Source organism: Taeniopygia guttata, chromosome 7 (genome assembly GCF_048771995.1).
Source record: "Taeniopygia guttata chromosome 7, bTaeGut7.mat, whole genome shotgun sequence".
NCBI lineage: Eukaryota > Metazoa > Chordata > Aves > Passeriformes > Estrildidae > Taeniopygia > Taeniopygia guttata.
The window spans coordinates 4072109-4097563 of record NC_133032.1 but is presented as its reverse complement, the minus strand read 5'-3'; the positions used below and the strand labels follow the sequence as shown (position 1 = coordinate 4097563).

The window sequence follows — 25455 nt, the reverse complement described above, 5'->3', positions numbered from 1 at the left end:
GAGTTGGCAGTGCCCCTGGAGGCACCTGGAGTTCAGAGAGTGAGGGCAGAGCGAGACAAGGGAAGGTGAAGCCAGCAGCTGTGGAGAACAAGAACAAGCTCAGAATACCCTTTAGTCACTGCCTAGAGTTGTGCCAAATGTATATGTGAGCACTCCATATCACTGGCATCCAGAAAAAAAGCGGAAATGAGCGAGCTGATGAGATGCTGGAATTAATGGGGCGTGCAGGAATGCTGTAGCTCACAGGGCAGGGCTGGGAATTGAAATGAGCTGGTATTTCAGGAGCTCCTCTTCCCTGAGCTTTTGAGCATTGTCACTAAGCCATTTCTGCATTCAAGGAGCTTGGAGTGTGTGTCCTATCCTGCCTGTGCCTGTTTGTTGCTGCTTGTGTTCCCCAATTTTAAATTATTCCGGCAGAAGGGGATAGCAGCTTGCTGAACCAGGAACCAGTTAGAGAGTGGGATCTGTGCGTGGAAGAGGCAGAGGGCTGCTGGAGCCATGGGGGCTCCTTAAATTAGCTTTGTTCCTAACCTTGATACGAAGATGGGGTGGAAAAGTGGAAATCCAAGTGTGGCCACATCCTTGGCCCAGCCTTTTCCTATTTGGAACAACCAGTGCTGCAGTGCTGGTACTCCTGCACATCCAGAAAGGGCTCCTGTTTCCTTACCCTGAGAATGACTTCAGCAGACACTAAAATTCACTCCATGGCTCAGAAACTTGAGAAGTGAATGAGCTTAAACGTGTGTATTTTAGCCTTCCCTGCACTCATCAGGGTGAAAAGCTGAACATTCTCTGCATGAAAGTGGGAATTTTGTTGATTGCCAGAGTCAGGAGTGGAGAAGAAGAACCTCTCTCCCTCTCATCCTTCTGTGGCCGTCAATGACAGACTGTAAGTGTCACAGTGTGAGTGTTGGCATCTTCCACCAGGGCTGCTGCGGAGCCACATTTTCCAGCATTTAGTTCTTGTGTGACATGTGAGAGGAGAAAGGCTTTGCTGTGCTGGCAGCAGGAGCTGAGCCCTGTGGAGGGAGGGGGTCTCCACCCTTCAGCAGGAGCGGCTGACCTTGGTCACACGAGGGGGTGGGATGTGACTCTGGAGAAGTTCTGAAGCCCTGTGGTTGGAAAACTGCCACTTGGCACAGATGGCACAGAGCATCAGGTACTGGTCTCCAGCCTCACAGTGACAGTTTTTCCTATTCCTGGCCTTCTCACAGCAAATGTGGGCAGCGATGGGTGATCTTGGGGCTGGCCTCCTGCACCCCCAAGAAGGTTCCTGCAGTAGCTGATCCTTCACAGCATTCACAGTCTGTTTAAATGGTGTTTGTGTCTCTGATTTTTGGGGGTGTATGGTGATGCTGCTGTAGATCATGGAATCATTCAGCTTGGAAAAGACCTTTGACATAATGAAGTTCAAGCACAAATGGTGTGACTTAGCAAAGAGCTGGGACAGAGTAGGGCTGGATGCCAGAATTCCACTGGAGCTATCAAGTAGTCAGATTGTCTGCCTTCAGCAACCTTCAGGATTATTTTTTTCCCCCAAGATTATTTTTCACTTTGTAGTATGAATCAGCTGTGTCCTTAGAAAAGCAAGCAAAGCCACAAAATCTGACTCATTTGCCTGAAGGCAAATCCTGGTAAGGTCAACACAAGTTTGGGGCAAAACATCACTTGGATCTACCAGTCCCTCTATAACTCCATCTGGGAAGAAGGGGGTACTGCCCCTATCCAGGGCTTCCTGTCTTCCCAGCTGGAGCCTTTCTGTGAAGTGTTGAGATAATTTAGAACGTGACCATGCATACATAAGCTTCTGGCAATTCCCGTTCCACCCTTTAATGGGCTTGGTTCCCAGAAGTGTTTTTGCCAGCCAGTTATGCACCAGTTAAAACTGACCTCTGTAAACCCCAGACTTGGTTCCCTGTATGGGAGAGAATCACAGGATAATTTAGGTTGGAGAAGACCTCCAAGACCATCAAGTCCAACCTTGGTACCATGCAAGGAATGCTATGACTTTTAAATGTAAATCAGTGATGCTGTGGTGGCAAGAGAGATTGAGTCCCAGACCTGTTTGGGTTGGAAGGAACCTTAAAGATCATCTGGTTCCAATCTCCTGCCATGGGCAGGGAATGTTTGAAGTTAATTCCCATGGGCAAACCCAACACCATCCCCTACAGGCATTCCTGGCTCCTGTCTGTGAGGAATGAGTTGAGTCAAGCTCCAGGACCTGTCATTACTCATGTCTGGGAAGGCCACTGAGGAGTGATTGTCAAATGTCCTGTCACACCTACAGTCCCAATCCCACTTCAGCTTTTGGAAAGCAAACAGCTTTGGGTCACATGTAAACTCTCTATTTTGGGTTATGTGACTCCTGCTGGTTTTCTAGTAACTTGCAAAAAAAAAAAAAAAAAAAAAAGTAGAAAAAACTTCCCTGAAGTTTTACACATTAAACTTCCCTGAATTTTACACATTAAACTTGACCAGGAGTTCCAAATTCAGGATCAGCTTTGCTGCCTGTCACTGCTCAGCCAAGGTGATAAAATGCCTTTGGAGGAGGATTTTGAAAGCTCTCTTTGCAGCAGTAATTGTGGGAACTTGAATTCTGCAGATGCTGAGCAGCCTGAAACGAGTATTGAAATCACATTTGATATGGTTTGCAGCAGATTTCTGAGAGACACCGTGAAGGAAGGAGCAAAACTCAGCATCCCTGGTACTCTGGGTGTCCTTTAAAATTATTTAGCACCAAAATGATACTGTCTCATGGGCACCTCAAGGCCAGGTTGGATGGGTTGTGGAGCAGCCTGGTCTAGTTGAAGGTGTCCCTGTCCATGGCAAGGGTGGAACAAGAAGAGCTTTAATGTCCTTTCCAACCTAAACCATTCTGGGATTCCAGATTCCATTACTTGGGATGAGACTAACATGGCCACCCTCTGTGTGTACCTGGAGAGTGACCCTCCATAACCCACGGAGCTGGAGGTGCTTTTCCACTTGTCAAATCCCTCTTTAATGCTCTGCCTCATCACTCAAATTAGAGCTTTATATTAAGCACACCACTTATTAATTAGCAACAATAACCATTGCCTTGTAAGATAATTATTTTGCCTAATAACAAAACACTTGCCAGGAAGACTCCACTTTTCCAGCCGCTCCAGCTTGCCCCTGGCTTTCCTGCTGCTTCCTTTCAAAGCTGACAGCTTTCAGTGTCTTTGGAGAGGCTTTTCGTAGGCAGGGGTGTTGTCACACTGTTCCAGTGATTGCTTTTCTGAGCTACCACAACTCAAACTGCTCCCCAAAGGCTATGCTCAGACCTCTTCATGCAGCTTACACCCTGTAGCTGCTGGGTATTTCAAATATGCATAAGCTCTTGCTGCATTTCTGGGGTATTTATTTCCTACTCAACTGTCTTGTTTGTGATTGATTTTGTTTTTCTTTGTTTTCTGTCTTTTTTTTTTTTTTTTTTTTTTAGTTTATTTTGAGGGTTTTTAGTTTATTTGGAGAGAAATTCTCGTTGGGAAGTGCAAGTGAAGAGCAGAGCTGAATTTGAATCCTGGCTTGATACGTGGGCTTGGACTGTCTAACCTGGCTGCTGGCTGGGCTTGAGGCTGTGTCAACAGATTGAAAAGCACTAACTGAGACCTCTGTACTTAGAAAAATGTATCCTGGGAGATTTTCCAGGATATTTGAGCAGCAATGCACCTTGTAGGAATAACTGCAAGACATCCTAGATTGAAAATAAGAGGTAAAACCTTTGTTATCTTACCCAAGCAGCAGCTGGGAATGTTGCTGAGGGTTGGCAGCTCAGGTCTGGTCCTGCCTGTCTTTCTGTGCTGCCTCCCACCCGCTGGTACTCTGCTGAGGTTTCCTCCAATGGCCAGAGGATGCCAAGTGGGCATTTTTAGCGTCTTCATTGAACCCCTAGGAAGAGGATTTTTAAAAATTTGTATTTTTATTTGCACCTTTTCCATGTCTTCCAGCACCAGCGGTCACATCGCGGAGGGGAGGGGGGGGAATTGAAATGCAAAGTCGGAGCTCTCTGCAAGGGTTGGAGCTGCTCGGGGCATCTGTTGGTGCCATGGGCAGGCTCTGGAGCAGACAGTGCTGCTGACAGCAGACAGGAGATCTGTCTGGACAGTGCTAATCACAGTCTCTGCCAGGCTGGCTCTGGGAGCCAGGCACAGATGGCTGCACTGGCTCCCTCCAAGTCCTTATAGCTTGCTGGTATTTTGTGAACCTGTCTTGTTTCAGCATATTTTATGGCTTGTGCTCTCACCAGGCAAGGGCTGCTGGAGTTTTCCTCTGCAGTGACACCACGCTGGTTGCTCAGATTGGAGTCCTGCCACGCTGGGGCAGCATTTATTTCTCGGTGTTACCAAAAATTTGGTAAAACCAGTGGCCAGCATCTCCTGCTGTTTAAATGCCTCTTACTAGAAGGGGTTAACAGGAGCAATAGATCACTCTAGACTTGAGTAGTATTTCTGTATCTCCTTTCATCCCAATCAAGACATCACTGGGATCTTGATTAGGAGGAAATGTTATGCAGATCATTGATGAAAATACCCTCTAACAGCTTTGCATCTGGAAACCCTCCGAGAAAAACCATTGTTCACCGACAGCTGATTAACAGAAACTCTTCACATAGTCATTAACATACCTGGCTGAGGCCCCTCTAATTATCAGCTGAGTTAATGCTTTCACCGGGGTGACAAAGGGGACAAGTCAGACCTCATTTCCAGTGTCTCTGGTAACAGAAATGGAGCTGTGAAGGTCACCCTGCAGTTTTGGGGGCACTTCGAGCTTCCCTGCAGCTTCCCCAAAAGTGGACTGTGAAGATCTCAGTTCCTGCACAACTCCCACATCTTTGTTCCCCAGGTTTATTTTAACTGCTGGGAGAACATCTCATGTCCTTCATTACTTCCCTGATGGAAACAGTGTGTTTTAGCCCAACAGCTGCTCTTTGAACACACAGAAACGTGGAATCTCAGGCTGGTTTGGCTTGGAAGGGACCTTAAAGAGCATCTAGTTCCAACAAACACAGACAAATCAGTTGCTGATCCCTGTGTGCTGAGTGATGGATTCTGGGGGCAGTTGTGCCTGTGCAGGGATGTCCTCTGAAGGCCCCAGGGAAGGTCCCAGGGAAGGTCTCAGCTGTTCCAAATGGATTCTCCATGAGGAACAGCTAGGCACATCAGCCACAGGTGGGGCAGCTCTGCAAGAATGCTATTTAAGGACAGGCAAAGATGGCAGGGAGGAGGTTGCTGTTCGTGAAGGAGTGACAATGCAGAGTTTGTAGGTGCTGGTTGGGCTGGAAGGCTCAGTTCAAACCCAGTTCCTCCAGGAGTAGGCGTGTTTGGGGGTGCTGTTCTATGGAGGATGATCCTCTTCATCACCTCCAAACCACTGCTCTGTCTTTGCCAAGGTGTGTGTGTATGTGCATGTAAAATGAAATTAAGTTGGGAGGCTCTGCTTGCTGATTAAAATCAGTGTCTCTAAATAATTGTAATGCTAAGTGCTGCCTGTGCCCTGCAGAGCTGTCTCTTAGTTCAGCACTTAATGGGATCCTTGGTAGTGAGTGTTTGAGTGCGGCTGACTCACTCTCTGAGCCCTGAGGCTGTGGGGTGGTGGTGCTTTTACTCCTTGTTTCACAGCCCAGCTGAACAGCAGAAAATATGCTTCAAACATGGGAATGTTCAGTGACAAACTTCTTAAGCACCCTGCCAGAACCCCAGCAGTGCAAACAGGAGAGCTCCTTCCTGTGCTCCACATTCATATTTCACCCCATTATGCCCTTCAGTACTTCTTGTTGGCAATGAATGCTCTGGTGAGATGCTTGGAGAACCTCAAGGATTCTCCCAGTGCTGTAATTGTTCTGGAACAAATAAGAGATAACCCACATCCTTCCTTTTCCAGGAGCTATTTCATAGCTTGGCATTTTCTCTTTGAAAGCACTGCTTTCGCAGGCAGTTACACTGTGCTAGCAGAACAAATTTCAGTGAACAGTTGATAAAATTCATAATTAATGAGCTTTGGCTACCACAATGCTGATTCTGTTCAAAATAAACTCACATTCCATGCTTGCTTTTTTCCCAGATACAAATGAATCTGCCTTTCAGTGGAATCAAATGTCATTTAGACATATGTAGCCTGGGGAGAAAGTGCATTCTTCAGCTGTTTAGTATCTGTCCCAGTCTGTTTGCAGGGATGTGTTGATTTTGGCCTTCTGGGCACAAAGTAGGAAGAAGAGAAACTTTCTCCTCTATTCTCTCTAAAATGCTGTCTGTAGGGCAAGATGAATTTGGATGGGATGAATGCTGAAAGCATGAAATGGCTGGAGATGCCTGAGTGAGCTGGCTGTATTCTTTCCTATCCCTGTTTGCCTCTCATTGCCCTCCTCTCCCCTGGAGGGAACATCCAAGGACTTTTTCTGTGGCTGGCCTGGGGACATCTCTTAGTCAGATTGCAGTGCAAGTGATGGAATTGGAGGGTTAGGAAGGAGTCACTGGAGGTGGTGGTTGTACTTCTTCAACCACCAGCAGCAAAATTCCTGGCAGATATTACAGATATTTTACACCTATTGATGTGCCTGTGTTGCATTCTTCTCCCCAGAGCAATGTTTTTTTTTTTATCCCCACAAATGGAGAAAAACTGAGCTGGGAAAGAGGGAGCAGTAATGAGATGGAGTTCAAGGTCCCTTTTAGCCCAACCTGTTTTGTGATTGTTCAGGCTGCCATCAGTGGATTAATTACCTGCAGAACATTATAAATCAGCCCTGGCTACTCAGGTAACCAGGAGAATTAAAGCTGAGTAAAGGTGGTCTGGGGAGGTGTCATGGTTTGACACGGAAAAAGAATTTTTCTCAGAAGGAAGAGGTCAATTTGGATATTGACCAACTGAAGGTGGACACACCTCCGAGAACACAGAGGGGTTAAAAGCATAATTCCCAGGAGAACTTGCACTCTTGGGTTCCGGTCAGCGGTCAGTGCAGGACTCTCCCCTGCCCGGCCACGAGCTGGGTGGGGGAGGGGAAAAGCCATGTGGCCTTCGGAGGTAGGCCCAAGGGTGGAGGGAGTGGAACCGGGCTGGCCCCCTGCAGATGGAAAGGTGGAGAAATCTGGGATGTCTCTGTTCTCCCCCTCCAGGGTCGAGAGAGAGAGAGAGAGAGAGAGAGAAAGCGGTGGTTTTGTCAGCAGTTCACCGCGGGGAAGGAGAAGAGCCGGGGGGCCGCAAGTGGCCAGATACCTGTGGGAGTCAGAGCCTGGGCAGCGAGCCATCCTTGGGAGTCAGGACTTTTAACCCTTCCTGAGAAATGAAAGCTTTGTGAAATTTTTCTCCTCCTCGGTTTGAAAGAGAGGAAGAGAGACAGCTTGGACCCAGGGATGTTGGAAGGAGAAATTTTAGGTGGGAGGAGATGATGGAGTGGCTTTTGGCTGGACTTTTTCTTGGTAGCCACAGACCGAACTGATCTTCTCCTCCAAGAGAGACTGTATTTTAGGAGGATGCCGGTGAGCCAAAGAGACCTGCTTCAGCTGGGAAAAGACAGAAGTGGAGCGAACAGAGAAAAGTTAGGGAGGTTTGTGGTGGTGCCCCCATCTTCAGAGCAGAAGAAGAGAAGATCTCTGTTCTTGGATCCTTGGCCCCAGGGGAAAATGGGGGGGACTGTGGTCCCAAAAATGAAAAACTGAACTGTTGTTTTTTCCCCTCTTGGCAGAGCATCCTTGAAAGGAAAAATCCTAAAAGCAGTCTGTCTATCCATGCATTGGTGGTGAGAGCACTATGCATGGAAAGGAGAGGGCCACCATGGCAAACTTTTTTCTCCGGGCGGTGCCATGTGTGACATGGAAACACAGGATGTGGCAGCTGTGTTTCCTGGGAGGGTCTGTGGCACAGGAGGGGCTCCTCTCTCCCTCGATGGACTGAGAATCAATTGTCTGGAGGGTGGAAACCTGATTGGGGTCCAGGTTGTGTCTCACTGTGATTTGTTGAAGTTGGGTGGTGGGAGAAGGAATACTTTGGAAGGTTTTCATGCTGATTTTTTTGTGTGTTTTTTCTTTCTTTTTCCTTTTATAGTAGTATAGTAGTAGTTGCTAAATAAAGTTTTTTTCCTTGTTATTAAGCTTGGGCCTGCTTTGCTCTGTTCTCAATTGCATTTCACAGCATTCAACTGAGAGGTTGCATTTTCATGGGGGCACTGGCATTGTGCCAGTGTCAAACCATGACAGGAGGCTTAATTGGTGAAAAATGAAGGAAACCTCAGCAGCCAGCTGAAGTAGGTTAAGAATGGAGGTGTGATTAGATGCTCACACCTGACAAGCCAGAGCAGTAGTCATCAAGCCAGCCTTAGATTAGCTCTGCTCTGGCAGAGATGCTGTAGTTTATAATTTTTCAACTAATTGCATGAGATGTGGTGAGAATGTATCCCCCAGGGATGTGTCCTGCCAGGAAGGCCAAAGTGTTTTCTCTCCTCCCAGATCTTGGACACTGTATCTCATGGAAATTTAATATATGTCTAAGGAGGCTTAATTTTTCTAATAAATTAGAATTTTTTTTTCTCAATTTTTTTCCCCCTACTATGTCCACTGCAAACGTTTACCTTGCTGTTGGTTTGTTAAGAGTAGCTGGCTGTGAGTTTTGTGTGGTTGCTACTAAATTCAGGGTGGGTGGGTGCAGGTGCCAGCTGATGCTGTGAAGACATCCATGGTCACTTGATTGCTGTAGCTGAGCCCAGGTGGGGTCAGGCCAGGACAGGGAACCGTGTTCTCAGGGCTGGAAGGCCCTGGGGGCATCACACGTGGATCAGAGAAGGGGTGATTGGCTACAAACCCTGTTGACAGTAAGAAACCCAGCTTTGTATGGCAGCAAAAGTGGAAAAGTAATGCTGATTTGGAGTTTTTAAAGACTTTTTAAGATTCTGGGTCTTGGAACTAGATGATCTTTAAGGTCCCTTGCAATCAAACCATTCCAGAACAACCTGCTTTGGGATGTCAAACAAACCCAATTGCTCTGAAACCCAGGAAGCCTGCTTTTATTTTGCCTTTCAAATTTTCCTTTTCACCTGCATTTTTTTAAAAAAAACTTTAAGAGCATTGTTACAGTGAGCTCATGGGCATTCTGTTTCCCCTTCCCCGGGACCCTGTGACTCTGATCAAGATAACCCCTGGACCCCTCCTTCCTGCCCCAACGGGGTTGGTGGAGAGCCAGGAAAGCCCACCCTGTCCAAAACCTATATAGACTCCTGACATCTCCTGTTCGTGCTCTTTTGCCCTGCTATCTACATGGACAACACAGAATAAAGAAAGCTGTACTAACATACCCTGGGGTGAGAGCCTCTTTTGAATATCTTTACCCTTCTCCTGATATTCCTCCCCTCACAGCCCCTTATCTCTGAGCTAGTCGGATTATTCGGGGGGCTGCGTGAGGGGGGGAACAACAGAGCATTAAACAATCTCAGGTGGAGTGGATTGTGCAGTGTGGGCAGTGTACGAGCATTTGGTACCTCCCACAGATTTTGGCATGTGGTCAAAGGGTTTCATATTCCTTTAGTATCCCAGTCCCTTTCTAGCCTGATGCAGTTTGCAGGGCATGAAAGAAAATCCAGCTCTGTACCAGAATTCAAAGGGGAAATAACAAATTGTGGTCAGTTTCAAATGCACACAGCTATTTAGTGATCTATCAAGGGGAGTGAGGGAGTAATAAGACACTCTGTCCAATTTGTTTTAGAGCTGGAGTTGGAGCGCTCTGGTGTAAAATTATAACCTCTGTATTAATCACTAGAATGTTCACTGTATCTAGGTCAAATCCACACGTGAACCTCCACAAAACTTTTGCTTCATTCAGCTTTTTCATGATTTCATTCTCGTGCCTTAGGGGAGGTAAAATACCTTTGATTTTTAAAGAGGGAGGCGGAAAAAAAAGGGGGGCATTTTTTATCCAGTTTCTCTTTAGCTTCTCCTTCCTGTCTCATGTTTTTGAAGCAGCAAGGTTTTTCTTCTTAAAAAAGAGGGGAAGAAAAGGTTTGTTTTATGTATATTTTTCACTGAAGGTTGCTCAAATTCAACTAGTTCTATTGTGCCTCTGAAGGAGCCATAAAATTTCATTACAGCTTTTCCACAGAAACCAATTTGAGTGTCCAAGGCTCAGTCTTGGGGTTTAAAGATCTCTCCCTAGAATGAGTATGTGCCTCTCTCCCATCCCTGCGTGGCTGCCAGGTTCAGTTAATGTCTACTGAATTATTTCTTTGGGGACTAAAAGCAATTAAAACTGTGATGAATTAGAGGCTCTGCCTTTGGGTTAGCTCTAAATCTTGGCTTTGTGTGCATGAGCATCCCACTCTGCAGGTGACTGTGAGGGTTGGCTGTGCTCTTTCTCAGTCTGATTTATACAGAGAATGATGAAGAGGAAGCTCTGTGGCATCCAAAAGCCTATTTTTAGCTAAAAATCTGAAGAGTAGTTGATTTTTATTAGAGTTTTGATGTGCTTTCCCCCCACCCCCCACCCCCTCCCTTGTGGTAAATATTGCTAAAGAATCAAAGTGGCCATAAAAATAAGAAACAAATAACTCACTTTTAGCTCCTCTTTTCTCCTTTTATATTAAGCTCTTAATATCAAATTGCTCTGGAAGTGTAACATCTCCTCAGGTTGGAGGCACCAGGAATAGTTGTAATGCTATGGATTTGGCAGCAATCCACCAGTGTGACTTGCAGTGTAATGTACACATTGTTACCCAAAACTACCAAAAATACCCAGGGAGGGTCACACGCTCCTAGGCATGCTCAAGGCTGGCTTTTACTGAGCTTTGTACAAATCCTACAGCTGCATCTCCCATTTCTGCTAATCAAAAGTACTCCAGGGAATACTAGAGCTCCAGGAGCTCCAGGGCCTAGCTGGCATCATTTGGAAGCATGGATCCTATTTCCAAATTATCCCACTGGATGGTTTGGGAGGACCTTAAAGCCCATTTCTTCCCACGGGCAAGGACACCTTCCACTATCCCAGGTTGCTGCTGGCCTTGGGCACTTCCAGGGATCCAGGGGCAGCCACAGCTGCTCTGGGCACCCTGTGCCAGGGCCTGCCCACCCTCCCAGGGAACAATTCCTGCCCAAAATCCCATCCATCCCTGCCCTCTGGCAGTGGGAGCCATTCCCTGTGTCCTGTCCCTCCGTGCCTTGTCCCCAGTCCCTCTCCAGCTCTCCTGGAGTTCCTTTAGGCCCTGGAAGGGCTCTGAGGTCCCCTTGGAGCCTTCTCCAGATGAGCACCTCCAGCTCTGCCAGCCTGGCTCCAGAGCAGAGGGGCTACGGTCCTGTTAAAACACTGCCCTAAAATCTCTTTGTTCTTTTAGGGAGCGCAATTTGACTGAGGATACAAATCCATCCTGGCTTGTGTTAACCTCGATTCCTGCCCCAGCTTGCTGCAGCTGCGGAGCACTGCCATGAGGCTTGGTCCTTTCCCCCTGTAAGCACCGTCCTGTCCTGTCCCCGAGGGGTGGCTCATGTCCCTGAGAGGTGGCTCATGTCCCCGAGGGGTGGCTCATGTCCCTGAGGGATTCTTCCTTTCCTCTGGGGCAGTGACACTGGGGCAGGATGGTTCTGACTGCTCTATTTATCTACTGAAGGCTTGATCAAACTCAAGAAGACTCTGGTGAAATTGCTGCTTGCTCCCCCACATAATTACACGAAAAAGCTGCTCGTGGAGTGACACCGTTGAGGCAGGACGGTACAGAAGAACTCCAGTTTGGAAAGCTTGAGGGTAAAACTCCGATTTATTTCAAATACATCGCTCTTTGATAGAGAGCATCGTCCAGACCGATTCCATTGGTGTGCAGAGTAAAAACATCTCACACATTGGTGTGCAGTGAATGATGCACAGTGGCAGAACTTACCTATAAACAATGTGAAAAACAAGAGAGATAAAGAATTATTTACATTCTTTCCCACTGTTTCCCAGGCTCCTGCCTGGGTAGAAATACTGTTTTCTCTCTGACTGAACTGAGGATATCCACAGTGGAGAGCCTGGCACAGCCCTTGCCTTGGCCCAGTGCTGCCCTGCCCTGCTGGATCATCCAGCTGGTACTAGATGCTCATCCCTTGGGTATCCCACACAGCCCTGCTGGGCTGCTTCACCTGCTCCCAGTGAGCAATTCCTTGCTTTTCTCACCTGCCAGTTGCAGGTAGGGCTGCTCACCTTTCCCCCTGGGCAGCAGAACAGCTTTTGATCAGAACAGACCCTTCTGACAGCCGTAGTCTGAATAAATAACTTTGCCTCACCGCCTTTCCATTCTGATTTTGCTTTCCCTGGAGATTTGCACTCTCACCATCACCAAGAAAACACATTTATTTTTGAATGTGTAGCTAAGCTGGCAGCAATGTACCACCTTTTCATCTCTAGCTTGGTGTAACTGCAAGAATAAATAGCTCCTTTCTCTTTCTAGTCTTGGGAATGTTTGAGCTTCCCGTGACTTTCCAGTAAAATTTGATTTAGGGGGAGTTGGAGCCACGTGTTGTTTGCATCTGACCCAAGGAGATTTTTATTGCTCTGGAGTGATAACTACCAAGGGGAAATTGAAACCCCCAGAGTACAAATCCTTGTCACAGACACAAGGAAAGGCAAAGCTTGGGAAACCAAGGGGAAACCACTGGGAAACCAAGGACTGGGGAGATGGGAATGGCCCTAAGTGGCTTCGTAAAGTGCGCAGGTAAGGAAGGAGCAGCAACCTGCTGCTCTAAAAGGGCTTTGTTGTGCTGGAGGAGCAGGAACAGAGGTGTTCATAGTGGTTTTCATTATTTAGAGGAAAAACTGGAGCTGGGCTGTCCCATTTGGGACTGGCCTGAGCTGGGGAGTCTGCCCTGGTAGCTGAAACTTTACATGACTATGGTTAGTGGGGTGAAAACTGTGCAGCTGGGATGGAAGAGAGGTGCCAAGAGGTGTTTCCACCTTACAGGAAGATGGTTCCAAGGTTAATATTAAAGATTTGGGGATCCAGCAGGTCGCCCCTTTCAGAACTTTCAGTCTCAGCCCTCTCCCTTAAGTTACCTAATTCCCTAATTAATTCCCTGAAGGGCAATTAATGGTGCAAGGCTGGAAAGCCAGCACTCCCCCCTGCCAGAGCCATTCTACTTTAACCACCTCTGCTTGCTGAAACAGGAGACAACTTGCCCTCTTGACTGCATTTCCTAGCAGGTTTCTGGGATTTTTCCCCCCCTTTCTCTGGCCTCCCACGTGGAAAATAAACCTTTCAACATGCAGATGGCAGCTCCCTTCACAGAAGGGCAGGCGTGTGCAGAACACTGAATTTTTACTTTATTCATAGAGTGTGTGTGTGTTGCTTGCAGGGTGTTACTCTCAGTATTATGTTAAAAATAACTGGTGCTAAGCATCTAATTCTTAACTTTTTTTTTTTTTCCTCCAGCTCCTGATTTCAGAGGCACTTGTGATTTATGGTGTAAAACTTCCCTGTGGTTGAGAGTGCTGGTCTACCTTTCCATGAAATATCTACAGCTTGTATATAAAACTGGGTTCTGATGGTTAAAAACATGAAAATGCTTGGGGTTTTTTTTGTAAATCTGCCACAGTGGGCACTGGATTACTATGTCCTGGTGCCTAAACCCACAGGATTCATAGAATATCTTGAGTTGGAAGAGATCCACAAAGGATCATTAGACCAGCTTCAGTTAGTTTGGAGAGAGCAGCAGTGCTGTTACTTCATAACTGAACATTCTGGTCATGAGTGGGAGGAGTAAAATCCTCCAGTGCATCTGAAAGATGGCATTAGTGGGGGGCGGGGGGAGTGAATTTTTTATATCTTCTAGCCTTTCTCCCATTATTTGTGTGACACAAGTGGCCTTTTGCACAGAATGCTGCAGCCCATGTGGATGGCTTGCATTTCTGGGCTACTGGAGAAAAGAAAGAAAAACGAGGGCTTTGTTTGAAGCCTTCCTCCTGAGGTTGGTCCCACTTTGTCTGATGATTATTACGAGGTGTTGGGAAGGATAGATAAATATAATTGCCTGGCAAAAGATTTACAATAGTACAGCCAGGATGAAAACAATTCCCCCTACTGGCTGGACAATAACCCTCACCTACAGATAGGTCCAAAAGTCAAATGGACTGTTCCATCTCAACCCCCAAAATGTATGGTTCACCCCACACCTATAACCCTCCCCTGAACCATCAGGTGCCTGTGACCCCATTGGCCAAAGTCTTGTTCCAGCCCACCTTGAAGCCCCCTGATAAGAGGTCTCCGAGGGGCCAGACGACCTCTTAGACCTTCTCCTCTCTTAGATCTTCCCCTCTCTTGGATCCTCCACCCTCTTGGAATTCCCCCCTCTTAGATCTTCCACCCACTCCTTGTCTCTCCCCTCCCCCATTACCTCAGGCCTTGCCACGTGCTGTGTCTGGCAGCTCCAACCAAGACCTTTCACCAACCCTAATAAACCTTATATTCTAAGAGCAGCCTTCAGAGATCTCTCGTCTCCATTCATCAAAACCGTCCAGGAGCCCAGCGTTCCCTACAACGAGGCTCCTGCCCCTGCTTTCTCTTCTACTGGAAGTATGGAAAACAAAAACAATCCTAAAAAGCAAACGGCTCAGATTGAGCTCCTCACAGGGGGGTGCTGATTCTACACTGGCCTAAAAGGGTCTGGGTTGGAAGGGGCTTCAAAGCCCATCACATCCAACCCTCAGCAACGGCCAGGGACACCTTCCACTATGCCAGGCTGCTACAGCCTGTCCTTGGACACTTCCAGGGATGGAGCAGAACACAGTCTGAACATCCCTGAGGATGAGTGTGAGTGGAAGCCCTGTGCAGGTAGCACCTGCAGCAAGACCCCATGGCCCCAGTGTCATGCTTGTCCTGGCTCCTGGGCCAGGCTGGGGACACAGCACCCTCTGGAGCTGTGGCTATCATGTCAATGCATGTGTAAATTCCAGCATCATCTTCCCCATGAAGTTATTAATGAAAATCATCACCCACATTTGGAAGCTGCCATCACTTAGTAGATTAACCTTTATCAAGCAACTTTGCTATGCCAGCTGCACAGCAAAGTAATTACTTTTAATAGAATCTGCCCTTGATTTGAAGCCACAGGGGAAGCAATTAAATTTAACAAAGGCAGAAGCCATGACTTATAAATGAAGATGGATGGCTTTTGCTATCTGTTTCACAAATTCTATTGTGTACAAGTATAAGAAAATCCTCAGCATCTCTCATGTTTTGGGGGGTTTGAAATGTGGCATTAGACTCTTGATCTCTGGATGGTTTGGATGTCATCAGTGCCAGCTCTGGGATTTGGCTTAGCATGGTTTACACTCGAGTCACAAGTGACTTGCAGGGGGCTTTGAGCCCTTGAGCTCCTCAAAATCTTGGCAATCATGTTCAGCATGAAGAGTTTGCTTAATGGTTTCTTGGACCACCTCATCTCTCACCTCTGCCTCTCTGCTGAGGGAAGGTTTTCTTTGAAACCAAGATGTGCCTCAAACTGCTTTTTGTGTCTGTAAGCTTGTTCAGTTTAGGTTGTATCAGGGAAAAAGGGGCTGAGCCATGAATGTTCCCTGTACCTTTATGATGGCCCTGAATCCCAGAATGGCTTGGATTGGAAGGAACCTTAAAGATAATTTCATTCCACGTGCAGGGACACCATCCACTGTCCCAGGCTTCTCCAAGCCCTGTCCAACCTGGCCTTGGACACTTCCAGAGATCCAGGGGCAGCCACATCTGCTCTGGGCACCCTGTGCCAGGGCCTGCCCACCCTCCCAGGGAACAATTCCTTCACAGTATCCCATCCATCCCTGCCCTCTGGCAGTGGGAAGCCATTCCCTGTGTCCTGTCCCTCCATGCCTTGTCCTCAGTCCCTCTCCAGCTCTCCTGGAACCCCTTTAGGCCCTGGAAGGGGCTCTGAGCTCTCCCTGGATCCTTTTCTTCTCCAGATGAGCACCCCCAGCTCTCCCAGCCTGACTCCAGAGCAGAGGGGCTCTGATCACATTAAAACACTGCCCTAAAATATCCTGCCGAGGGGCTGGGCAGCAGCGTGTGGCCCCTCCCAAACCTTGATGTCACAAGCCAAAAATACAAATGTACTTTCCTTCTTTGGTTCAAACATATCATTCTGGGCTTGGCTGAGGTGCAGAGAGGGCAGATCCTCATTTTCCACCCCTCTGGGCAGTGCTGCAGCTGCTCTTCTCTGTCCTGCCTGTTCCATCGCTGTACTCACCTTTCCGAGGGATGCTGAGCTCCCAGGAATGCTGACTCTCCAGAGTGTTCTTGGAAATGGGTGAAGGGTGGGATGTGCTTAGCAAATGGGAAGTGGAAAGCAGTGGGCTGCAGGCTGGGGTTTCTCACAGCTGTGAGGAGCAATCCTGTGTCCTGGGTTGTGTGTCAGAGCAGTTTCTCTCCCCTTTGCAGTTTGTTGTAGCAGGGCTGTTTGGGCTCAGAGCCCTGGCTTGGCTCTCTTCCTCCACTCCAGCTGTTACCTGCTAACCCAGATCTGCTTTGTAATCAGATATCTCTGCCTGAGACTGAAGTTTCTATTTCTTTTGTAAAGCAGAAGTCAGTGATCTCTGAGTGGCGTAGAGTAGCATCAAGTGTCCCAGCAGCCTTTCTGCTGATAATTTTTCTATTTGTTCAGGCTGCTCGAAGTCTCTCCCTCAGTGTTTTCATCCTCTGGTTCATCCCTGCATTCCAAACACTGCCCTTAAACAGCTGCTACGCAAAAGTGCACGTGCAGCATCACAGCCTCTGTGTCAGCAGATTTCCCTTTTGTGAACTGTCAGCACAAAATTCAGGATATGGTTCCCAAAGGAGGCAAATCCTTCATGGTGTCAAGTTTGACTTCCCGGGGTTATTTGGAGGAAAGAAGGTCTTGGGAGGAAGGGAAGGGTCCCTTAATGCCATTAAGTGTCCCAAAACGTGTGTGGAATTCTTCGGTGTTTTAACTTTTAACGTGTTGATTCAGTCTGGAGAAGAGAAGGCTCCAGGGAGAGCTCAGAGCGCTTCCAGGGCCTGAAGGGGTTCCAGGAGAGCTGGAGAGGGACTGGGGACAAGGCATGGAGGGACAGGACACAGGGAATGGCTCCCACTGCCAGAGGGCAGGGATGGATGGGATACTGGGAAGGAATTGTTCCCTGGGAGGGTGGGCAGGCCCTGGCACAGGGTGCCCAGAGCAGCTGTGGCTGCCCCTGGATCACTGGCATTGTCCAAAGACAGGCTGGACACTGGGGCTTGGAGCAGGCTGGGACAGCAGGAGGTCCCTGGTGGAATGGGATGGGCTTTATGGTCCCTCCTAACCCAAACCATTCCAGGACTGCGAGTGCAGGTGGCTGAAGGCTGAGCTCACACAGGATGGATGGAGACAAGGTGAGCTCTGCAGGTGTGGTGACCCAGCCGAGCTCCGTGGCCATGCCTGACCTTGGTTCCCCACGGAATTGATTTTTTAGGCAGTGCAGCTAATGCAGGGAGAAGTGTGCCAGCTCCTGGGAAGGGAGCAGCTCGTTAAGAGGAAATTGTTCCATGATTTGCTCGGAAGCTCTGATTACTCTCCCGGGAGCTTTGCTCCATCTCTCCCCCGCTGCTGCCGGCATATCCGGACAGGGGGCTTCACTACCTGTGTGTTCCTCCCTTCACAGTGGCCCCCACCTGGGAGAGGCTGTTCTTCTCTGGGTGCAGGACACAGCATTAACATTTCCTTGGTCAAGAGATCCAGTTGGTTGTGACTTTCCTGGAGGGAGGGAGCAGGGCTGAGCTTTTGTGGTGCTGCTTTTGTCTCTGCCACAAAGGCACCAGGATTTCCTCTGCCAGGGGTTCAGTGCCTTTCCTTTTCACCCAGAGGTTGTATTCCCCTTCAGGGAGATGGATTGCAATGGAGGGGATGTTCTTTGGCTGGTGGAGTCAGTTGTTTCAAACACAACAGAAAAAGAGAAGCATCTAAGGCTGCTTCCACTTCCTTTTGTGGAGAAGAGTCTGTACATGCCTCTGAGCAGCTCCAGTCTGGCAGGGAGCAGCTGCCTATGCACGTGAGAGGCCCATTAAGATTCAGTGCTGCTTCAAACCTCCCATTTATGCTCAAAACAGCTTTCTAAAAAGCAGGAGGAGAAAATAAAAAACCAAACAAACCACCAACTGCATTAAAAAGCAGCTTCCAAATTAGAATTGTTTGTTTCTCTCAGGAGAAACAGGAGCTGCTTTCCTGCATCCCTACAGAGCATCCTAATCCTCCTGCAAGTCTCTCCTGCTGCCAGGTGGCTTGGTCTGTTGGGAAATTGGTTGCATGTCTGGTAGGGAAGAGGTTGGAGTCACCTTAAGGGCAGGAAAGGCTTAAATGTGATGTGGCTGCAGGAAAAGAATTCTACAGAAATAAAAATCTTCATCTGGGGCAGTACACTAAGAATACTGAATCTTATGTGGGCTGTAAAAATTAATCTGGATTAATGTAAGAGAATGAACACGATTGCAGTCACTCTTTGTGGAGCCAGAGGAGCTTTGTGTTTGATTTGGTTTGGCTGGCTTACAGAGTGGCTGCTCTCTGGAGATGCTGGTGCCCACGCTGTCTGAGGAAGCGTGTGCTCCCAGCAAACCCGTCCTTCTGGATTTGGGTTTGCCTAGGAATAGGGCAGTTCTGTTGGCACTATTATTCCACGGAATTGGAGAGAGCTGTGAGGGAAAAGGCTCCAACGCCATCAGGGAGAAAGGGGAAGAGAGCCCTGAGTTTGCATTCCCTTCTGCCGGAAGAACAGAGGGAACAAACACCACTTCATGCTGTCATTTGCCCCGTGATCAAAAGCACTTCTGTGTTCTATAACCAGCTCCAGGGATTTATCACCAAGACTTCAGGATTCCCAAGGGGATTATGTGCACAGGCGACAAAATTCCCTGGAGTACATAAAATTGAAGTGGAGTTCTGAAAAAGGATATAAACCTTCTTGTCTGGGGCTCTGCCAGCTTTAACTGCTCGTGCTTTGGCAGACCCATGGGTGCCTGGGGACTGCAGTGCAGGGATCCTGGGAGGGAAAACTGGTTTTGGCCGAGGTGTACATCACCTGTAAAGCCCCTAACAAAGGCAAGTTCCTCCTGGGAATGCTTTTGACAGGCAGCTCCCAGAACAGGAAGGAGGAATCGCTGATGGTGCTGTAGCACCAAATGCAGCAGAGCACTGAGGATGCAGCTCTGCACTGAAAATCTCCCCAGGGACTGCAGGTGCACAGGTTTGCCTTTAAAAATCACCTTGCTGCAGTCTGTCTGCACTGCTGTGGCTCTGTCTTGGTGTTGCTCTTGCTTCTAAGTCACTCAGGTTTTTCTAAAAATTTTTTTCCCCTAGAAAAGCTTTAAATGTGTCTATGTTTAGAGCAGGCTTCTTAAAGACTCTGACAGCAAATAATGATCTTAATAGGGCCCCCTGATACAGATCAGGAGGCTTCTACTTCTGGTGCTCTGTAGTTTGAAACTTGAAGGTGTTTGGGCGTTGGGGATTATTTTAATTTTTCCCTCAAGTGCTATGACCACCTTTTGGTGCAGTGTAATTGAATTTGAGATAAACTGTCTTCTTCAGGATGGGTTTGCTGTAAAAGTTGTGGTGATGCTGGAAGTCCTGCAGTGCTGGGGGAGTTTAACCCTTCACTCTCCCTAAAGCTTTACCAGAGAGGATCCAGTGGTGGAGATGCCAGGGGTCCAAGCACTGCTTAGTTTGGTGACCTGGCTGAGGTGGAAAGTTCTTTAAGATGTTATGGAGGAGCAAAATTCCTCCCCATGCAATGCAGCTGCTCTCCTGGTAGTCTGTCACAAAAGGCTTTGCCCTCTGTAGCTTCTCTCTGCTTTCCCCAAGGAACTGGAAGGAATTATGTCTGGTTTGCACTTCATACCAAATTTAAGGGTTGTGCTCTGAGCTTAGGGAAGAGGATTTCTGCCAGAAATGGTGGTTTTGATGCCTCCTGTCAGCTCTCCCAGGTCTCCCTGGATGCACTAAGCGTGATGACGTCCTCCTGCCTCCCACATCTGCTCTGGCTGTCTGTGTGTAAAGCTGCCTCCTTCCTCAAAAGCAGAGTCAGTGTTCTTGGTCCTTAACACCTCCCAAATGAGCTGGTTCTCCACTGAAGCTTCTTCTGTGGCAGCAGAATTTCTGTTTTATATATTTAATTTTTTTTCCTGTGCCTGTGCTCTGACGCTTGCTATGGCCCATCATTCCAGCCCCTTATTTCCATGGGTTATACAGCTTCAGCTCAGCTCTGGAGCAGCACAGGCTGAATTTTTAGGAGCTTTTCTCAGTGGCCCATTAGCTGTTTGCTGTGTGGAAATAGTTGTTGAGTTAAGCTGACAACAGGCGCTTCTTGCAAATGAGGGGAAGACAAAACTGATGCTTTAAGCAGCGTTGTTGGAATGTTTATCTGCTTGAGCACATTATTGCAGCTGCTGTTGCTTTCCCAGCACACGTGGAAGGCTGCAAGAATCCCTCTGTTCTCTGCTGAGTGCTTCCCTTCGCATCTGGAAGAGGGAGATGCCATGGTGGGCAGAATTAATAGCATCAATTGTTGAATGCTGCAGTTCTAACACAGCGCAGATTATGGCATTTAAGTAGGTAGGATAAATATTAATTAAAATACGTAGTCTGAAAGACTTGGAAAATCAATTGCATTCCTCTAAGGAGCTTTCTTGTTGAGACTTTATTTTTTAATTCTTTCTAAGCCTTGCTGTCTTGCTGTTCTTGCTGAACTTCTGGGGGTTCTACGCTGCTGTGTCTCTAAGCAAGTGCCCAAAAACACCCACAGTGGTGGGGATAGGAGCTGTGAATTTTGGGGAGGAACTTTTAACGTGCCTTTAATACAGTATGGAATAGTGGTGTTTAAAGATGCCTCGATGGAGATGGGAATACACATCTTTTGTACAGGATTCTCGGGGAATGAATTTGACTTGCTGCCTAAAGACTATAATAAAAACTTGCCTTGTCCCTGTGACTTTTCTGAGTTCCTGGCAGAAGGCATCAGTGTAGCTGTGTATTTATTTACCTGAGCAGGCTCTGAGCAGCCAGGGTGCTGATGATAAACTGCCAGGCTGAGGGATCTGTCTGTAGGGATTGTAAAATACTCCCAGGACAAGCAGGGCAGCAGGGACAGTAGTTCAGGTTCCATTCTCTTTGCTGTCTTTCTGGTACAATCTCCACAAAAAGCTGCTGCTCTCTTGGAATTGCTGCTCATTGTTGTCTTGAAGGAGCTGCCACAACCAAGGATGGAGTTGACTGGGAGCAAGGATGGGAAGAGCCAGTGCTCCCCCCCCAAAAAAAAAAAACACCAAGGAAGTGTGCATGCCTCAAAACACCCTTCTTGAAACACCTGCTGGGCTTTCCCAAGGCTCTCTCCTTCCCACTGGGACCTTTCCAGCCTCTGCCTCTTCCCCAAGGACCTGCTCAAATGTAGGTGGGCTTGTGCTTCCCGAGGGTTTAATGGGATTCCTCCAGCTGATGTGGCTCCTGTGCTATTTCTGAGTGCACTGGGGATGTTGTGCAATTAGCTGGGAGCTGATTGCATCTCAGGGTGTGTGTCACTGTGATGAGATAATTACAGCAGGGTCCTCAAACCCATCAGCTGAATCCTTCCTGACAGGTGCCCCATCCGAGGCGTGCTGGATGTGCTGCAGGCTCCAGGACAGCTGGAACCTGCCTCCAGAGATGAGATTAGATGCTGCCTCTGAGCAGTGGTCAAAGGAAAACCTGCTCTGCTCTTTCCTTACAGCTGGACTTTGATCTAAATAAAAACTGAGCTTGGGTGAGCAGGGCTATGTTCCTCCTCCTAGAGTTGCTTGATCTTTCTCTTTGCAAAGCACTCTGAAAACAATTCTTTAGGGAAACATAGGATCCTAAAATGATCTGGGTTGGAAGGAATCTTAAAGTTCATCTTGTTTCATCCCACCCCTGCAGGTGTCCTGGCAGGGACACCTCCCACTGTCCCAGGCTGCTCCAAGCCCCAGTGTCCAACCTGGCCTTGGGCACTGCCAGGGATCCAGGGGCAGCCACAGCTGCTCTGGGCACCCTGTGCCAGGGCCTGCCCACCCTCACAGGGAACAATTCCTTCCCAATATCCAGTCTAAATTTACTCTCCTTCATCTTAAAGCCACTAGGAAGGAGCAGGCTTTCCTTGGGAAATTTGCTGTAGATACAGCTCCATGTGATCATTTTATGGTTCTCTGGGCCTTCTACCTAAAGCCACTCTGTACCCTGAGTGTTTTTGTTTTTCTGTTCCCTCTCATCTCCCCCCTGCTGTGGTTTGCCTTTAGTTTTGGTTGGTTTTGGGGGATTTTTTGCCCGTTTTGTTAGTCAGTGGTAGCCTTAATTGCAGCTCATGAGCAGCATGGATTTCGTGTTGTCTCCTGGCTGCCCTGGTGCTGCTGCTCGTGATGCACTTGATCTGGCATTGCTGACATCTTTAATCAGAACTGTTACAGCCTTGACAAGCTCAGTGTATTGAATCAGTTGCCTCAAGCTTTGGGGTTTCTGTGCCACAAGTCAGCTCCCAGTGACTCTGTGTTTCCACTTGAAATCCTGTGTCATCTTCTGTCTGCCCTGCAGCCTCCTGTCCAGGGCTGATCACAGAATCCCAGCATGTCTTCGGTGGGAAGGGACCTTAAACTCATCCAATTCCCACCCCCTGGCCTGGGCTGGGACACTTTCCACTATCCCAGGGTGCTCCAAGCCTTTCCAGCCTGGCCTTGGGCACTGCCAGGGATCCAGAGGCAGCCACAGCTGTTCTGGGCTCTTAATGTTACTGAAATAGAATTTAAAAAATAAAAATGAGAGGAAGAGATACGAGCACTTTAAACAATCTTATATCTGGAAGGAATGATCACGTTCATGGACAACTTGCATAAAGCAATTGAGTAGTCAAGTGCATGTGCAGTAACTTTTTTCCTGCCAGTGATTAAAGTCATAAACCTCCTCCTGTCATCAGCTCTTTATGTGAAGAGACAGCAGGTAGTGCTTCTAGAGGTGAACAATGCAGCACTGAGCCCTGAAGCTGCATTAACAGGATCATGAGGGAAGGATAAAGAAAAAGTAGACAGAAAAGTCTCTTTTTAAAAATCAAAGTTATTTCCAGGCCAGGAGGATGTTTAGGTCGCAGATCTGACATTACCTGGTGTGATCCCCTGGACCATAGGAGGTGCAGAGCTGCTGTCACCAAGCAAAGCCTGCAGTGAGGGATCCTCAGGCTGAGAGAGACTTTAAGTAGACTCCAAAATCTGCTGGTTTTGGGGGACAAATAAGTTCTTCTCTGCTTGTGGTAATCCCCATTCCAGGATGACATGCACAATATGGACATTGCTGCTGGAAGTGCTTGGCTGTGAGACAGGATATCCTTCTTCACTGCACTATACAAGCTTGAAGCATTTATTAGCCTTAATATTCCTTTTAAATTGTTTTATTCTCTGACATATGGGATTTCAGCTTTCTTTTCAAGATGTTGATTCTTTGAGCTTCTGTAGTCATCTTCCCTTAAGCTACTGCTATTTGTGTTCACTTCTGCACCTTTAAATCAGCTGGCAAGTGTCTTTTTATAAAGAGCCTCTCTCCAGATCAGCATTATTTAGAGATTAGATACTATCTGCTGATCAGTTGACTGATAGTGTATGCAGTGGGATCTTTTTTTAGCAAAAGCCAGCACTTTTCTAAAAATATTCCAACTTGAGCATTAAGCATCAAAGGATTTCTGATCACTGGGATTATTTAAGCATGGCATGGTGTTATCTTGCTGGGATTTCTCTTAAACTTCAGAGGCAGCTTCACAGTGGTGTTTGTAGTTAAAAAGTTGATGCTGCACGTGGCAAGCTCCAAGGCTGAAACCCTCGTGGCCGTGATGGGTTTCCCTGATCTGCTGCCCTGGATTTAGTGAAAATCTGGGAAGCTTCACATTTGTGTGGTGAATGCACAAGTCCTTCCTTCAGTGAATTTGTTTTTTGATGGATTTTGCCCCACTTTTGGGACAGTTATGAGTTGTGCTCAATAAAAGAGGACTGTCCCCTCATTGTCCCAAGGTTATGCATGAAATGACTGAAAATTTTCTTAAATAGAAAATGCTTTTAGCTGACAATTTGTATCTTGCTCATTCCTCTGTTAGAATGGCTGGGACAGTCTCATCTTGTGGGACTGACCTGCTTTCCTGGTTCCTGGATGTGACCTTATTTGGCTCTATGTGGATATGTCTCTATCTAGCAGCCTGATCCCCTTGAGATTTTCCCTATTTAGCCTTCTCCAGTTTCCATTACCTGCAAATTTAATCATAGCTCAGTTTCAGTTATCATAAAACAGATTAATCCCAAAATATTGGGGTATAAGATTGGGATAAATAACGCCCAGGTTTCCCTGTCCCTGGAAGTGTCTAAGGCCAGGTTGGACAGGGCTTGGAGCAACCTGGGAGAGTGGAATGAGATGAGCTTTAAGGTTCCTTCTAACCCAAACCACTCCATGATTCTGTGATTTCCTGGACATTTCTCCTTCAGATGCTCATTCCCTATTGATAATGAAACTTTGAGACCTATTAATTAGTCAACTTAAGTTTGTTTTATAGCTTATGTTAATGTTATTATAACAAATCACCTGAAATGGTGGCACCTGACGGTTGCTTCCCAGACCTCTGGTGCTCAGAACAGCTGAGATCTCTCAATCCAACTTATAAAGAAAAACCATGTTATCTTAATGAAACCCCACATAATTAATATCAATAAATACTGTCATGCTTTAAATATTTCTTAATTTGGTTTCATCCTGACCTCTGCAATGCATTGATTCTGATGGTCTGTAGAATATTGAACAGGAAGCTGGGTGAAAAAGGGGAAAGCAGTGGGAAATTTCTGTGGAGAGATAAGAGATCACTGCAAGGGTTTTAGGGGGTTTTAGGGGGGTGTGGAGCTGGAGCTGACTTGCCTGGTGACCTTTTTGAGGCAGCAGAGGGCATGGATGTATTAAAAAACTGATGTGGCACCTGGGGACACAATTTAGCAGTGACATTGGAAGTGCTGAGGCAATAGTTGGATTTTAGGTGCCTTTTCAAGCCTAAATGGTTCTATAATTCCAACAGAAGGTAGCTTGCTGACTTTTAAGCCACAACAAAGACTGAGATAAGGTATTGTTGGGACACCCTTCCAGTTATCTTTTTCCCTATAAAATTGAGGGGAGGGGGGGAAATAAATTCAAATAAATTGGAGCTGCTGTGGCCAGAAAGCCTACCTTTGTAGTGGGAGCTTCTGATTGAGATAGCAGTGAAATGTTGGGAATTAGAACTTTTATAGAGGGCTTGAGACACAGGCCTATCAATATTGGGGTGTTTCCCTGTGGAATTCATTTAAATGGCTCGGAGTGCAAGATCTGGGAGGGTTTATGTGATGTGCCTGCTGCTGAAGTAGTTTGACTCCCAAGAAGATCCTGCGGGTCATTTGAAATGAATGGCCCCCAAAATAAGTGGAAAATATGTGACTCTTTTTTTGGAGGTGCAAAGGAGCAC

General features: G+C 47.3%; 1 long non-coding RNA gene across 1 annotated transcript; it reads left to right on the top strand.

Moving 5' to 3' along the window:
- Window positions 1-5435: 5435 nt before the first annotated feature.
- On the top strand, window positions 5436-8104 carry LOC140684520 (uncharacterized). The gene is made up of 2 exons (XR_012056895.1): window positions 5436-7038; window positions 7131-8104. It is a non-coding gene; the product is annotated as an uncharacterized lncRNA (long non-coding RNA).
- The last annotated feature ends 17351 nt before the right edge of the window (window positions 8105-25455 follow it).